At 39.6% G+C, this 18302-nt stretch overlaps 1 protein-coding gene across 1 annotated transcript in view; it reads right to left on the reverse strand.

Moving 5' to 3' along the window:
- SLC49A4 (solute carrier family 49 member 4) overlaps window positions 1-18302 on the reverse strand; it is a 66915-nt gene that overhangs the window by 47730 nt on the left and 883 nt on the right. The gene's annotated exons all lie outside the window — the stretch shown is intronic.

Consider the following 18302-nt stretch of genomic DNA (forward strand, 5'->3'; position numbering starts at 1 on the left):
CCATTTCATCTTGAAGAAATAACCATTTATTCAGGGTAAAAAAAAGTTCAAGTTATTTTCTTTTTCCAGTCCTTGCAATTAGGCCAGTTTTTTGCTGTGCTCAGCTCAAACATAGTTACGAATACAGTACATCAGAAAAAAGCTACAATTGACTGATGCCTTGAATACGTTTTTTCCTCATACTGCAGTTCTCAGCTGAGAAGCACTTAGATTAGAAACAGCTTTATCTTAGTGCTGCAATTCCTTTGCCAGCAGTTTACTTGCTGCTGCTAAGATGTTTCCATCAGCAGCAAACACAAAGAGAAAGGTGAGAGCTGAGAGGCTTAACCTCAAGAATCTTGTAAAACACCAAAACCATAAATATGCACAATTAAAAACCACTGATACAGCGTATATCTGTGAATTTGGAAAAGGGAAACAATTTCACAGCAACAAACAGAAAATTAAGGGCTTCTGTGTTCTTAGCAGAACATAATAAAAACAATTAAGTGATAACAAACACCCAGCTTCTCTAAGGTTCAGGTGAAACTAGTAACTACCCAAAACACAGAGAGATAAACAAGTTCCTACAATAACTCACTTAACAAAGAAACAGTTTCTATTCTTTCTAAAACTGCCAATTTTCAGAAGTGTTCCTTCTATGTTAATGACTCCAGTAATCAGTACAATTCAACCAGTAGTCACAATTTTTTGTCTCTATGTGAATTTAATGGGAGTTTTAGAGCCTGTATTTTTCTAAAGTGAAATTTTAAAGTACAAGACACCTCTTGCTCTTATTGCAACAGCTCCTAGAGAACTTCACTGATGCTGGACACTGCACAAACCAAACAGAAGAATGCTTCTCTCAAACGACCTAGCCCAAAACAACCCAAATAAAAAGGTTACAGGTTGTCTGAAATGGAAGTATGACTTCCTTTGGTATGGATTAGTCATTAACAAAAGGAATGCTACCTGCAGTCCTGCAACTCTGGACACCTCATCCCTGATGCCCTGGAGAAGTATCATCAGATGAGAATATTTGTCTCCTTGAAGGATTCCCAGCACCCACCCAGACTTACTTGCTTGTCTTTGTGCTCCACCAGCACATGTTGCTGTTAAACTGGTTTTTCAAGTGTGTGTGTGTGTTCAGAGAGACGTAACTAAATGCCCAGCCAACACAGCTGTTCAAAATCTTCATGTTCTCCTTGTTTTCTTGGCCACCACATGAGCCTTCATGCCAGCTTAACCCCATATTACCATGCTGTGTATATTGTGGGCCTAATTATTTGTATCAGGATCGTGTATGTGATGCTCTTGCCTTTTCTCCTGGGAGATAAGTCTCTGTTAGCATTACTTTTGTGCATAATGAGAACTTGTGCAAAATGAGAAATAGAATTTTATTGATGGAAAAAATCCAAACACAAGTCTTTCAACTGAAAAATCTGAAGTTTTCCATTTGGAAATGTTGATACAATGTTACAGGAAAGCTCTAGTAACATACTTATCACCTTATTTTCCAGATAAACCACAGTCTTTTTTAATTACATTTCACAAAGCACAGCACGTCCTGCCTTTCAGAAGACACAAAAGCAGAGACAGCCTGGAAGGTCCTGCTCATGGGGTGCCACAGGAGACACAGGCCAGGTGGAAGCCCAGGGCACAACACTAAGCAGGTATTATAAAGAAATTTAAGTTTAATCACCACAGGAAACATAAGGAATGTTTCCAAATAAAAAAAAAAAAAACTTCTATTTTTAATTTTTAAAAATATCCCCCAAACAAAAAACCACAAAAAAAAAAGGTAAATAAAAAAGTTTTAATTTAAATCTGCAGAAAAGTTTCCTAAGAAAAACAACATGCAGTTCAGTGAAAACCAAACTGGATGTTGAAGCTTTACCTCAGCCCTAAATTTAAGCTTATCTTTAATGTCAGCCTTACACGTCTGGCAATTTCAAAATGTAATTACCAGCTAAAGCCTCACAATCATATGTATCATTTGATCTCTCCAAACATTCTTTGAAGACCTTGTCTTGAACACTTCACACTGTAATGCACCATTTTTAAATGTTTTGATTGCGCATTCTTTCACTTTTTTTTTTACACACCCTAAAAATTCTTTCAGTTAAAGCTCCATGTTGAAAATGATGACACCAAAGTGAAAAAGAAAGACTGTCAGACAAGCAGCGTTAGACATTTTATTTGCTAATTACATGATGTATTTCTACCCTCTAAGCACCTTTCTCTTTGTTTTGCTTCACATTTTAACTCTCTGAATCTCCCCTCCTTTCCACCTTTGTTAGAAACTGGTCTTTAATAGTGTAATTATTTCAGTATTTTTGCTTTGAGCACTTCAGTGGTGCTTATCTGAATTGGACATCTTGTATTACTCTACAAGGTGCACCCGAGTTTGATAGCAGCATACGTCATGGGGACAATAAGTCTAAGTAATCAAATTAGCCTGAAAAAAACGCCCACGAACCCTGCAAGAAATTATCTGTCTATTTTAAAAGATCTCAGCAATTTATACAACCAAGATTCTGAGTAGATGTAGTTAACTTCATTAATTTTACCCTGTAAATGCAAGAGATAAGGAGACAGGGAGTGATGTGCACTACAGTTTATTAAAATCCACAATCCACTCCCCTTCCATCAGAGGATTTCTGACACATGTCTGGAAAGGGAAGAAAGTCTTCTAAATGGATTTTCTGCCAATTGAGGAAGTTTTCTGTTCTCTGGGGCCTTCCTCATCAGCTGCTCATTCCCACCCTGTTCTTGCAGGAGTTCTCTGGGTCCCCCAGGTGGCACTGACTGTTGAGCGAAGTGTGGCCATGTTCAGAATGGCCAAACAGCATTTGACAGCAACAGAAAAGTCTGAGCCAGCCACAGAAATTGAGTCAGCAATAAGAAGACATAAATTACCATTTATGAGTGAAACAGTCGATACTGTTCAACTGCTTAACCCTCCTGTGGCTAATAATAGAGTCTGGTTTACAACTTCAGCAGCCCATGCTGCATTTACTGGGTTTTATTTATTTTTAAAACAACTACCCCCAAATTCCTGCCACTATTAGAGATTTAACACAAACTCTCAACCCACAATCCTCTTAACTCTCCTGAAAAAACACACCTTTTTAATCTTGCCAACACCATATTGTCTTAGTAAGCCTTCATGATTACCTGTATTGGCAGGGTATGTTGATCCGATCTGGTCCCAGGGATGCTTCTAGATGGCCCACTAACTTCCTTTCCCCTCTGCTGTTGAGAAAGCAGCTGCTGCACACATACCATGTGATGAACCCAAGGTTCCCACCTGCACACACACCATGTGATGAACCAAGGTTCCCACACACAGCCCAACACAGAAAGCAAGCAAAACCCAACCATGCTACATGACCTCGTGCAACAGCAGAAGGCAGTGGCTGCCAGTGCACCCAGCACCTCTTCAGCTCTGCCACATCAACATCAAGCAACAGCATCCCATATGTGGGTGTTGCATTCCCCGAAACTCTTCCAGCACACCTTACTTTCAAGATGCATCTCAAAGCACACTAAAGAAAACGCATACCCCCTCCACTGTGTTACTGACTTGGAAACCAGCACGTGATTTATTATGCCTAGTTTAATAAGGAATTTAATAAAAGATGTTGTACAGCTACGATTAACTCCTCATTCCAACTATTTATCAGTCTGTCTTTTAGAAAAAGAACATGATTAAAATGCTTAATGCTTTTGCGAGCTTTTGAGAAGTATGAGCATTCCTTCTCTCACCTGTCACCATTACCATAGAACACGTGACTGACAGACTATAAAAACCTGTAAAACCTAAATCCTTACACAAAACACACATTCAAGTCAAAATTGTTTTCACATCAATAACTGCAAGTTTCTATTTCTGCTATCTAGGGGCAACAAACTCCCTGTGCATTTCCCTGGCTGAGGCCAGCATACAGAAGCAGCCAGGGTACTGCTACACACCCATGGAGCACAACACAGTGCTAGTTCAGAGCATCACAAATGGCAGATATTGTTTGGGCTTGGTTTCCACATCCCTGCAATGATCTTAGGGGGAGAATTCCAGCTGGATGTGCAGAACAGTCAGTTTTCACCTTTTTGCTAAGACTAATGGAAGTCTGGCCAGAGGAAAGGCTGCTGGATTCAGCCCTCTGCCTAACGTGGTGGCAGTGGATTTCCCTTACACAGCTCACACACCCTGCTCTCAGATGCAGTAGCATTTGAGGGGTTTCCTTCCTTCAACTGCAGATTACCAAAATAAGTCCTCACAAATATGGACTACAACAAGGCCCTAATTAGAAATGAGTGACATCAGCCTGCTGTGCATTTTCAGTTTTTAAAGACCAGGCTGGAAGCCAGAGCAGTCCCTCCTGACACAGAACTGAGAGCATTTCCTTAACTACTCTACTATTATTTTGACTAACCCATATCTAGCTAAATATAAAAGATTATAAAATCCTCTTAACCCACACATGCCAGGAAATAAACACCTCCAATTTCAACAGCCATTACAATAATTCACTGTTAAATTGTGTTTTCCCTTCCAATCTAAAGCAAGTTCAGCTTTCAAACAAATTCTTGCTTTGCCTTTCTTGACAAAACAAAGCACAGGTATTTATACTTCTACAAAAAACAATCTTTACCTTCAGTTTCAGTAAGCAAAGCACCAAGCTCCAAGTCTTTTGCAATTTTTCTTTGGTCCTGGAAGTGGTTTTGTGTCTTGTCTAAATACACTCCTTATTGTTCAAGCATCCTTTTTTACATGAATTTCCTGGTTGGATGCCAATTTTCCATTTCATAGGTCTGTTTCTCTTCCTCCTTAATGCATGCCTTTACATTTAGATGTAATAAATAGCTTGATTAAACAATAAATGAAATAAATTAAAATAAATATATAATATTAAAATATAAATGACAAATAAGTAGAAAAAAAAAAAAGCTTGATTAAACAGCTAACTTTGTCAGGGAACCCTGAAAGCTCTGCACAAAACTTTGTCCATCATAATCTAATGCTCCAGAAATCTTTGTATTTTAAATGTAATTCTAGCAAAATTATACTTATAGCTGCACCATTTAACCTCGTAAGATCAGTGATTGTTGTCACCATTAAAATACCAAAAAGAAATGGCTACCTTTCTACTAAACACATTGAATAAAACTTCCATTGTGCCTGTACTTTGCCAAATTGACTACTGTCATTAAGGAGGATAAGCAGCAGAAGAGGCATCCTTGCATCAAGCAATACATTTCTCAAAAGAAAAGATCCTTTTCACTGATGGGAAAAGACTTCATAGCTGAGATGTGGTCCCAATCTTTCAAGTTTATTCTGTGTGTTAGCAGAAAAATGAGTACATCATGTCTGCCTTGGATTCCACAAAGGCACCTGATTGCACAGGAGCATAAATTGTGTTTGGAAACTCAATAGAAAATAAATACATTCTCAAAAATACGAGCAGCTACCCTCAGAAGCAAGGAAAATTAGGAACTAAATGCGAAGACAGCATGCAAGAGAGAACAACTACCAGGTCATATGTAGCTAATCAGAAATTACTCCTAGCTTGATGGCCAGGATATCACGTGGTGCTATTAGGCACAACCTGGATCGCCCTTTCTGTCTGACTACACGAGGCTGATGCTTCTGTTATTACCCTGTCTTCCATAAGATGTATTTTTTAAACAAATTGAAGCCAACTGTTTCCATCCATTCACCCAGCTCTGTGCAGCACTGCCAAAACAGCATCCAACTTTCAACTGAAAAGGTTTAGGACTTGAGTTGCTTTGTTGTGGCATTTTTTGTTGGGTTTGCATTTTTATTTTTTTTGACTGAAAATGAATGCTCTGCTAGACAAGTGACAGCATCCTTCTGGTATCAAATAATAAGAACCCAGCTCTACCATATACAGTCTATCTGAAATCAATCAGACCCAAAGCTACATTTCAATCCCCAGTCTTGTTTAGGATACAAAAACCAGGCCTCTTCCTGTACAAATCCTACAATGCAACCCAGTTTCACATTTCAGTGGAGGATTGCATGGCAAGGGCAGATTCCACTAGACACTGTGCTTCAATTTCTGACATAAATAGTAGACAGACTGAGATCCCCAGTCAAAATATATACTAGAAACCTCTTGAAACATAGATACAGCAGGTAATGATCTTCGAAGGGGCAATTCTTCTTTATATCTTACAGTGGTTGTGACTGAATCTGTCAGCAATAGCTTTCAATTAACACCCAGGCTATCAGGAGGAGCTTGAAATTTCTTATATATTATTTGCACATTTTAAATTTGGGAAAACAAACTTTTTATGCATAACTACAGCCACTTCAAGCAAAATAGTACCTGCTTTTGACAGACTTTTTTATCAGGGCCAGAAATTCAGAAGAACCAATATCCCAGGCGTGTCATCACCAGCAATGTAGGGGAACACACAGTAAAATTCCTGCACCAAACTTAGCCAGCCAAGTGTTTCAGAGAGAACACACTCATTTTGAGGGAAATGACTGAACATGAATAACAACTAAAACAGATATAGAAGCTGCCAGGACATAACTGTGAAAAGCAAAGCTAAATATAACACAATTGATAATTATGACAATCACACAACCATTCTGCAATTCCTGAGCTTCTGCATCTTTCTCTATGTCCATCCTAACTGTAAAGAAACCAAGACACTTAAATATTCACTCTTAACCACACTGCTCACTTCTGATTTGTATTGTAAATGCTATTCCTGTTTTATATGGTTTTTTTTCCTTCTTCTCCATCCCTCTCCCAACAGTCATGAAAACATATTAAAATCCATACTTTTCTGTTTAGATATAAGAATATGACTGCACTTCTTAGAAGGGATAACAAGCTATTACAACCACGTCAAGAGGCTGCAGGGTCTTTTTGTCTCATTTGCATCAATGAGGTCAAGCCAACGTGAGCAGTAGATCCATCCTGTTTTAACATTATCCCAGTATATTAAGAACACAATCAATCTCTAAAAAAAAGATGTCAAGGAAAATACAGCTTAATTCTGCAGCTCTCTACTCCTCTACACTTAGCTGTTACAAACTTAATGACCTAAGTTGTTCTATGGTGTCTTAGAGGTAGCTCCACTACCACTTAACCAGAGGTAGTGGCAGATTATACCTGTAAAGTATTTCAGAGTTTGTGCAGCAATTTAGAAGTTTGATACTGTATATAAAGTAGCCCAGGTTTTAAGAACTGAACAGGCTTACTGTGAGCTTTTGAGTATATGAAAAGGTAGTTCAAAAGTACTAAAGTTTCCTTCCATATGTCAGCAAGGATTCTGAAGCACCCTGTCAGTTTAATATAAACAATGGAAAAACAAATGGCAAAACATGCAGATTAAAAACCTGCACTGCAAATTTCCACAAGCATTGTAAATTGTACTTATCAATCCAGAGACTGACATTTTGCCTGAACAGATAAACAAAGTGCCCAGCTGAACTGTATTTGCCTGGAGATCAAAACACTGATTTTAGAATTAGTTTTATGTGCTTTACTAAAATATCTTCTATTCTTTACTACCATGGGTTTTGGCTTCAAAGAAGACCACTTATTTACTGATAGCATGTATTTTACTGCAGAGAGCGTCCACTTTATCTACAACTAATCCAAGTGCAATGAGCCTTTCTTAATGCTTGCAGAGCTCCTCTGAGAAAGGAGAGCACTGGCCTGGGGCAGCAGGACCTGCATCTCTCAAGATGCCTTACGAAGTTGGGCAGGCCACTTACCTTCTGTTTCACTTCTCACAACCCCCCGCCTGGTTTATTCAGGCTATAAACACATGGAAACAGGAGCCAGTCACACCATGAGTATTAGAAAGGCTAGTAAATCAGGTCTTCACCTGGAGTCAGTGAAGTGCTGGGATAGTAAAGAGCTATTTGCATGCTTACTAAAACTGCAAAATTAATATACAAATACACTTGTATGAGTTGCTCTTTCTTCCTCCACCTCAGGTACCTTCTTTCTACTCTCAGCTCCAACATTTACCAAAACTGAAATATTTACTGAAATACTGAAAATTCAGGTAAGTAATTTAATCCATCTTTGCCATGTGATGAACTGAAAATCTATGTAATGGGGTATGCATGTGCGCATGCATGTGCAGTATATAAATACATATAGAGATGCAGAGCGACTGACAAAATAGCCAATAATGCAGCTGGGGAATAAAGCACTTCATTAATTTTAAAGCTAAATTATGGATGCTCATTAACAAGTCAAGGGAAAGCACAAGACAACAAGCATTCGCTCTAGCTCTCAATGTTGCATTTGTGGACGAACGCTGACAACCCAAGCTCTTTCAGCACTGAACAAGGGGAGGGATGCTTTTTCTTTTCTCTCCCCACTCATTTCAAGGACTCCTGATTGCACAGCAGGCTTAATTACCACACAGCTAACTACAGATCCTTACCTGTAGCGACAGAGAGCAAAAGCAATCTGTCTTGTACACATATAGCAAGGAAGATGTTCTGTCATTATCTTAGTGGTACTTCCCCGCATCACCCAATGGTACATGAAATTCTTCATTTTAAGGAATACAGAGGCATTTTGCTTTGCCAAAACAGAGTATCTAGAAGCAACCATGCAGCAGGGATTGGCAGCTCTACTGCTTAGTGTACCTGTTAAGCAGGACACTAAGTGTGAAGTTTCTCTTCCTTACTATCCCTGCTGCGAGTCAGGGGGGAAAAGAGCCACGAGTCTCATTGACGCAATTTCCATGCAGGTCTTGTGACTTGTAGGAAAGGTCACTGTCATGAGCTTTCAATTTTCCTGTGTGAACAGTTTCAATGCTACATTAACATTAAAATGCATCAGGCACTCTTTAGGGTACATAGTTCATTCTAAAAGACACCCTTTGCAGCACTGTAATGGTTCCTAAACCCATTACATTTTTTAAGGCTTCTGATCAATTCTTTAGGTTCATGTGATTAATTAAAATTATAACAACTCCACCTCTCACAAACAGTCAAAAGGGATGGCGCTCATAAAAAATAACTAAACAAAGAGCTCCTAAATGCAGTTGCAGGTCCTATATTCCAGAAAAACATCAGTAGACTTGAAAAAAGCAGAAGACCTCTCACTTTCAAAACACGTTGCTTCCTCAGGCTGAGTCATACAGATCTCCAGCTTTAAAAAGAGGAAAAATCTAAAAATTCTCTCTACTACAAATCTGCATGAGAAAGCTTAATTTGTAGCTTTTGAGGAAGTTGAGGCACTGATCACAAGCTTCTGCAGCACAATTATAGTTACAGCACAGCTACGGAGCCACAATGGCCCATGCACATGAGAAACATTAAAAAACAAAATTATGGCAGGAAGTGATGGAATAGTTCTGAATGACACCACTGAGAGAAAGGCCACGATTTCCCTTGCCCCAGGATCATAATGAAAACAATTCTTAAAGAAATTTGTACCAGCAAGGGTTTTGGTCTGCTCAGGTGAGGCTACACCAGGTTGCCACTGGGAAAATTCCAACAACATCCTCCAAGAAAATGTTCAAAATATTCCAATGAAGAATTACCAAAATAGCATGTTCCTTAAATTTACTCCTGCTCATCTCAGTACTGACCTTGGGTCTGGGGGGAAGGGGAGTGTTTTTAAACAAATATTTTATATTAACCAAATATTTTTGTTTGGCCATGTCAGACTATAGATTTTCACAACACTGAACATTATTTCACGACCTGTGCTATGCACTGTCTACTTCTTCAGTTCTGAAAAGGCAAGAAAATACCCCTGCTTTACACAGCTCCTTTTCCACAAGCAGGGCATTTCATACCAGGAAAAAAAAAAAAAGGCAGAAAGTGGCAATCCAGAAAATATTTAAAGTTTAGTAACAAGTAATGAACCTCACTCTTGCATTCACTTCAGACTTGTTTTTCACTCCTAAAACATCACGTTAAACTACCTCCTAAAACAAGTATCAACCTAAAATAATGCATAAAATTTGTTTTGTTTAGGCAATTGTAATGCTGTTACTGGGATTTAGAAATCAGTAAAGCTGTGTTAGTTCAGCTTACTAAATTAAATTAGTCTTTCTTAGCTCATACTTACTTTCTTCTCATAGGAAATAAATAAATATCATATTAATTCTCTGAAGGAAACAGACTCATTTTTCTTTAAAGAGATCAGATTCAGCTTTTGCAGGCCAAAACCTGATCTACTCTTTTTTTTCCTCTTCAATGTAGTTATAAACTAGTAGCTAGGAATTACAAACACATGAATTCAATACAACTTTCCTAAGTACTTTACTGTTTCCATAATAAAAATCTATGAGAAAAACCAGGGGCTTGAATAACAGAGGCATTATTGTTGTCATTTATGTTATAGAAGTCAGCACCTGCTACCTTTATGTACCACAGCTGCCACACTGTCAAAAACTTCTAGAAGGAAGAAACTTGGAAACATTTAAATGTTTTTAAAACTGCAAGGCAGTGGACAGTGTAGCAGTATTTCTGTCCCCCTATACAAGGTTTTCCAGATGGGAAGACACACCGGATAGAGCCGCATCCAGCCCAGAATCCCACTCATGCCTCCAACACAAGGCCAGGCACTGGTCACCCCTAAACCCACGCAAGAAGGAACAGCCATCTTCCTCTGCGTCAGCAGAGCCTGGGGAACCCCACAGGGAGCAGGCAGCTGTGGCCCAGGGCACCCTGGGGAAGGGGAAGGTGAAGGAAGGGCCAATACACCCTCTGGGCAGCAAGAGGCACTGCCAGGTGTAGTTCGGAGGTTGTGTTGTATGGATGCAAAAGACCAGAACCTTGTTGGAGGTAAGAAAATATAAAAAAGGTCAACTGCATTCAAAGAGACTTCCCAGCTCCTGGTTTTAAAAGTGCTTCTCAAGCCAGTTCACAAAAGCTGTGTTCGCTGATCCATAGCTCGGGTGCTGTGCAGGCAGCCCAGGAGGGGTGCAGGCACCCACCACCCCCATCATTTGCTTCTGGCTATCTAAGTCAGGTTTACTACCACATCCTGATCGCTTAGCATCCTTTTCCCTTTGCCTCTTACTCATCTTCTCCCTCCACCTTTCCCATCCCTACCACACCCTGTCCTGCAGCTACAGATCCTGCTCTCCCATTCTCTCTCTCCTCTTCCCACCTATCCAAGAGCTTTCTCACATCTGCTCTCACTCCTTAGAGTCCTGAGCTGCTCACATCCAACCTCTTCTACTCCTCCACAAGCAGGAGTTGTGGAGGACAGAGGGAGATAAGAGTAGGACAAGATGTATATTGCACAACAGCAAGGAGACATGGACATGAAGCAGGAGATACAGAAGAGGAAGCAGTCAGAGTAGGAAGAATCTGGGTCAAGAAAATGTTATAAGGGGTAGTAAAAATACTTGAGCATACAACAGGGGAGATATCAGTGCATAGCTGCCCTAGTATTTATACTCTCTGTAGCCAACTTCTAAAAGCTACTGTTGACAAAATATCTTCCTAGCTGGTGCTGTGTCCTGACCCACTTCTGGGATGTTTAAGTGCTTTAACTCTGCTTGTGTTAGCAGCTGCATAATAAAAGTAAGGGATCATACTTCATACTGGTAAATGATTCCCTATTCATCAATTTGTCAACATTAAGGTATAGCACATTACATATTCCACACTCACTGTGCCTGTACGCTCAGTGCACCAAAGCCCCAAGATAACATTATCCTCGGATAACACAGTCATTACTATTCTCACATGAGCTACACAAACATGTTAGGATTTTACTTTCCACCATGAAAAAGTTATTTTAAAACCAGCATGCAGTTTCCTGATGCAGTTTCCTGCAGTTTCTTCAGTACCTGGTGTTTCAAACAGCTGCTCTAGCACCATTGCTGCAGCTGCAAAGAAGTGTGCAGAGTGTGAAGAGCACAGCAGTTGCAAAAAGCATAGCAGTATAAAGCGAGATGTCTTTAGCAATAAAGTAAAAAGCAGGACAGAGGGTGCTACCATCTAACAGAAAGCTAGCTCCAGAAGAAGACATCTGTCTATAGCCATGATTGGCACTTTCAACTCAACCTGGTCCATCGGGAGGTATGGGAAGTGCTGCTAACAATCAAGCTAGTAGTATTGTTATGATAAATCATAGGGGCATCAACGTAATACAACTCATCAGAACCTAATTAAGCCACTCGATGTTGACAATCACTCGGTGTATCGCAAGTGGCCTTTTGCAGCATGCCTGACTTCAGGGAGGGTGGGCCAATCAATTCTCTAATGAGTCGTCACTTCTGCAAGCACGTGCACAAATGCTCTGTGGACTTTCATGTAGCCACAGTATAAAATTACGCAACAACAGCTAAGTTTGGTTCACTCCTCCTTCTTCTTTTCCTCTCGTTACAGAGGAAAAATAGCTCTATACAGACACATACACGAGCAACTCATCAAAATCAGTTCTGTAAAATCAAGCTGATCAAACATCTGCTCCAGTGGGATTTACCTATATTCAGCTCTCTAATCACTTCTTTCATCTTTCCACATGAAAAACAACACTTCATCCCATTTCTTCCAAGATTTGCTAGCTTAGGAAAACTAACCCCTTTCACGGAATTTGATAGGTGTGGATCAGTATCACTTATGAGAGAATGAAACATGCATAGTTTGTAGTATGCAGATGTCCACAGGATGAGAGCACAGCCTGGGGTAAACAGATACCTCCCTTCAAAGTTCTTTCCTGTTTGGTTGAAGTGCATCAATCACTTGTTTTTCACCACATATATACAGCTTTCACTTCATATGTATCGAGACATTCTCTACCAGCCAACCCTCCTCCCCCCCCATTTTATTTTTAACTGAAGCACTAAGTTCACACGTAGCTTTCATTCAATTCAACAGAGCCTTCTGGTGCTCTCACTGGAGTTGACAATACCTTTGTCTTTACATAAATGCTAAGGAGAATCAGTTGTTTATGATGAGACTACTCTCTGCAATTCCAGTAACATTTCAGTCAAAAACCAGAAACATCACACTTTCGCTTCTCCCCGGCTCCTTGGCATTCTGCCTACACCTTACATCTGTAAGTTTTCCTGTAGGGTGTACTAACCTACCAAAACCATAATGTCTGTATATACCTCTTCTACTGTTGAAGTCTGCAAATTCTCTTAGCTTGATCTCACTAAATTAAAGTTTTACAGCCTTACACTGAGTCTTCTCTAAGACATCTTTAGCTGAGGCTCACACTGAACTTGACCTGTGATTTATCAAATTGGTAATATTGAAATATTGGCCACATATCTTGCAGTCATGTATCTGTGATAAGAAAAGTCTGTTTCTGAGATCATGACAAAAAAGAGCTGAAAATGTGTTTCTTTCCCACAAGGTGAAAACTCTCAGACTTCAAAGATTCACAATTCACCTATTTTTGTCCTTCTGTTAACCAAACCCCCATGTGTTTATGATCACCTGGGACACAACAGAGCTAAGAAGAGTTCCATTAAAAACCCTGCATCTTCTTGTCAGTGCCCCCAATTTATATTTACCACGGTGTTGTCTGAGAGCCTGAATGACAGACAAGGACCCTGACATGCCAAGCACAATGCAACCACTTAAGAGAAAGAGTCTAACGCTCCCTAGATGAACATCACGGGGGGAACCAAGTTCACTTGAAGTAGTTTCCCTTCTGTCCCAGTGACTCCAGCTGCAGGTTAAAGGAGTCTGAAGGTCCTCTGAAAGTAAAATCACTGTTTCTATGCTTCCAGAATAAAATGAAAATCTGGGAACTTTAAATATGAAAGCTGCTACGCAGAATTCTCCTTATCCATCATGTGTACATTATTTTGTACAGATAATTGTTATTAAGATAATTTTTATATTAGTGAAGTCCAATTTAGTATCCATACTCAATATTCATGACTATTTTGTCAGACTGTATCAAAGGATTTAACCTCAAAATTCCCAGATGGAAGAGGTAAGACCTACCAAATGTCTTGGAGAAGAAACCAAGAAGCATGACTTAGGAGACAGCAATGAAATCAAGAGTTTGATATTCTGGAAAGGAATAACTGGTCACACAAAAATAATCATGGCTTCAATAGACAAGCCAGTCTCCATTAAAAATCAAAATGTGATTACTGAAGTTTCCTCTCATTTCATAATTTAATCACTAGGATAACAATTGTATGTAAATTTAATTTCAGCAAAATAGTTACTAAGAGTGTCCCATGTGAGCATATATCATTTTACAAAACAGGACCAAAAAATAGATTGCATTTCTCTTTTACAAATAATGTCACATTTCTTCAAACTCAGTATAAAACTGTGTTCATTGTGTTCCAAAAATTAATGAAAAATATCACCATTCTACTCAATTTGTTTAATGTAAATTATCATGAAGTCTTCCATTCCTTGTTGCCTCTTCTTGCTTAAATAGGAACGTAATGAAGACAGCACTATATGCTGCTTCTAGGTCTCACTTTGTAACTATGAGCTTAACTAATAAAAAACCTCAGTGAACCAGACCCACAGAAGTATGTAAGCTTTCGATTTCCAGTGAGAAACAGAAACATCCTAACAGTTCTGTAAGCTTATATTTACAGTTCCCAGGAAATGAAACACTCAAGGCACAAAACATCCATAAACACTCAGGCATCATGTGACAAATTGTAGCTAATTTTAATCGTGTAAACATCAAGGGTCCATGCAATGGCACAATGAAGTAATTTCCCATTTAATTTCAGTCTTATTGAATCTCTAAAGGTAATTATCATTTAAACAAGGACTCTCTAATCCTATTGCTGAAGAAAACACATCAGATAAGACAAATGTGGCTCCCTAGCACACTCCATTTTTTAACCTTTCTTCACTAAGAAACCAATCAACCAAGACAACACCTGGAAAAGGGTCTTCAAACCTACTTGAAAATGGTACATACTCAAAAATTAAACTCACTAACATAATTCCCAAGTTTCAACATGCACCCATCCCTGATGGGAAATGTTACAGATGCCACTGCTGTCCTTATTACAGCACCAAGCCAAGGAGCACAGAAAGTTTCCCCAGGCATCTAAAGAAAAGCACGCTGGCAGAAGTCTCCATTCAGCTAGTGGAAGCTGGGAGGCAGAAACAGGGACAGGGCTTGCTCCCCAAAGAGGAATTTCCAGCTGTGATATCTGAGCCTCGCTATGTAACTGAGAACAAATGTATTTTTGAGAATGACAAGAGCTCAGAAAAAGTAAGAACTAGCTTTCAATTTACACACCTTAGAGAAACACCAGCTAAATCCAGGCTTCCTCCAATGTCTCAAAGACCCTTTAAAATACAGTGTTAACACCCTTCAAAAAAAGTCTGTTCCTTCTGAGTCTGATCAGATATTCTGAGTAAGACCTTTTTACATTTACAGCCTTGTAAAGATCATCACTACCATCCTGATGAAAATTCGCCCTCAATTTCACAAAAAGCAGGAAAACCCTACAGATCCACAGGAACATGGGCTTAAGTCAACCAAGACTGTCATGCTGCTTCTGACACCAACACCAATCAGAGTCCTTGGAGAAGGTGTAGTATCTTCTGCCTGTAGTATCTTCTGCCGAAATTCTCCAGGGACCCAAAAGTGACACCACCTACACACCTTGCTGAACCGATCAATTCCTCCCATTCTCCAATTGCATTGCCTGTGCCAACTGCAAACAGGCCTCCATGAAAAATTCAGGAGACACACTTGGCAGGACAGGAGGGAAAAGATCACAAAGGCCAAGAAACCCTTCAAGGTTAGTAAAAAAAAAACACAAACCAAAAACAAACAAACAAAAAAACACACACAAAAAAAAACCCTGACCAATTTATCCATCCTAGATCTCTTCTATGCAGAACTGAAGAACAAATCATTTAGAGCTTATTTAGCATTCCTGTTACTAATAATAAACACTGCTGCCCTCAGAAGACCCCATGCTTCTCTGAGAACCTGTGATGAAACTGAATCGTGGAACCCAAGAAACACTTCTTCCAAGTAGGATTATGAACATGCCAATTGTTGAATATTTAATCGTTCAACTTCTAACTTGTTAAAAGGTAAATAAATAAATAAATAGAACCAAACCACTGACCAAACCCTTATAAGCAGTACTGTAATAAGAATCAAATGCACAAACAATAAAAAAGAAGTCTGGTATGGAAACAGATTCATGTTTCAAACTATATAAATACTATATGCTACAATGATCATCTGAAAACCAAACAGACAGATGCTTTTGGACTACATTTGAAGCATCGTAACACAAAATCAGACTTAGCTGACATCAGGCAGCTACTCATCAGTTAGATATACCTCTGACTGAAGTATAGGACTATCTAATAACAATTTCCCCTCAAATTCTGACATGCATCGTCTACAGTATTATACATCTGATACATGCCAAGTTCTACATGTTGACACTTCACATTTTTTTCCTGACAGTTGCTTTACTAGCTAACTCCAGTGACAGATGATTGAAGCCAGAGAGTAAATTGTGTCATTTCTCTGTATTTTTCTGGTACAGAAAGTAAATCCAGTGTAACAACAAGATTTGTACTCCAAGCAAGTCAAACACTGCCCCTTGCAAGATCAGACCTACCCAACTTTACAGCATCAAAGCAGTAGTGTTAGGCTCTTCCTGGAGCATGCATACTCCAAAGAGCCGATACCTTCCCACAATGTGCCTCCAGTGGAAATGTGCCTGCCACAGGGGAGAGAGCTGGTTAGCAATAGCTCTCCTCTTTGTTCCATGAGGAACTAAATGCCAGGATTCCACTGTCACTTCCAAAGTGAACAGTACCACATTCACTGTGGAATCATCCAGACTCAGAAACCAGCATGAAATACATCAGGGCCCCCACAAAACCTGCTGCTGTGCGAAGAACATGCTCCACAGCACTTAGGTACTCCTTACACATAAAGCCAATGAGCTGGATGCTTTATTTAGGCTAACAACCAAAATCTTCCCCAACAAGGAAAGCAACAAAGCAAGAGCTAAGGGGTAGCTCAAATCAGTATCTTCAGTGAACACGGAAATTGGAAAACAAAAACAAAAACAAAACCAACCCCAAAACCAAACACAAAAAAAAAATGCCCAAGCAATCAGTTACAGTAATGAGGAAAATCTTGTACACATTCTCATTAATACAAGCCACATGGGAAACCATAAAATCCAGCAACCACATTACTAATCACACTAAAGAAACAACAAAACACCAATGTTTCTTCTCCCATGAGTTACTTTGAAACTTTTCCAGTATATTTTTGCATGGGTTGGGATCAACTTCATAGAAAATAAAGAAATGAAAATGCAGACTTAATTCTACAAGCATAGGTTCAAGTTTAGCTTTATTTCCTTCATACCATGGAAAGAGTCTCTGCAATGTGCAAAACAAAACAACTTACTTTAAGATAGCTAACAACACTATTACACAGCAGTCTAGACTGGCATTGTTGACTTAAGTCTAATTGCTTGAGAGAAGACTGGCTGTATAGCCACCATGACCTCATTTGGAGAATGTATTTTCAGCCCAACAGGCTGTATTCCTCCAACACCTCTTCAGCTTTAGGAACAGCAATTCCAATTTTGAGACACAACCCTTCTCAGCTACAACTGTTTCCCCTGCCTGCCTTAAGCCTCCACCTTCCCCTCCCCACCCCAAATAAGTTATTCATTACTAAATAAATGGAATGAGTAACATTTAACATCAGGAACCACAAGGGTATACAGACTCCTATCTCCTGTTTAGAGGCCTGTTTAAACAGGAATTAAAAGACTAAATGCTTCTATGGGTTTAAGCTGAAACCTGCAGACACAGGTACCTGTCCTCACCAGAGTGATGATAGCCGGGATGACCACAGATGAACTGCACAGGCACTGGGCAAGTTCTCTAGAGACAATCACCATTTTCTGAAGTTTGCGACCGAAACACAACAGCCTGAACACCAATTAGGCAACTCTTGTGATCGCCTTCTGAAATCCTGAAGCGTATCTTCTGCTTTATGTTGTCTTACGTTCTCTGCCTTTGAACTTTCCTAGTGCAATTAAAAGCAAACCACTGACTTTGCGTGCAATCTGCTTTTAAACATGATGTCTTTCAGGACGCAGTGGCTGCCACGAACACTGGCTTTCCTTGGTCCAAACACAGGTGTTTGTTTTACAGCTTTTACAGATTACCAGAAAAACATGACCCACTCCAGGTCGAGCACCCGCGCAGCAATGCCTTGTTCCGAGCAGATCTCCGGATCCACGGCTCAGCCACGAGGTAAAGTGCCAGCATTCCTCTTAACTTTAGGAACAGCTTAAGCACCTTCGAGTGAAAGGCCTTTGATGTGCCTTTGTTTGAGCTGCTTACT

The sequence above is a fragment of the Neopsephotus bourkii genome, unplaced genomic scaffold (assembly GCF_033783945.1).
Source record: "Neopsephotus bourkii isolate Nb327-2 ecotype Australia unplaced genomic scaffold, CSIRO-AGI_Nbou_v1 NB_1526, whole genome shotgun sequence".
In the NCBI taxonomy this organism is placed as follows: domain Eukaryota; kingdom Metazoa; phylum Chordata; class Aves; order Psittaciformes; family Psittacidae; genus Neopsephotus; species Neopsephotus bourkii.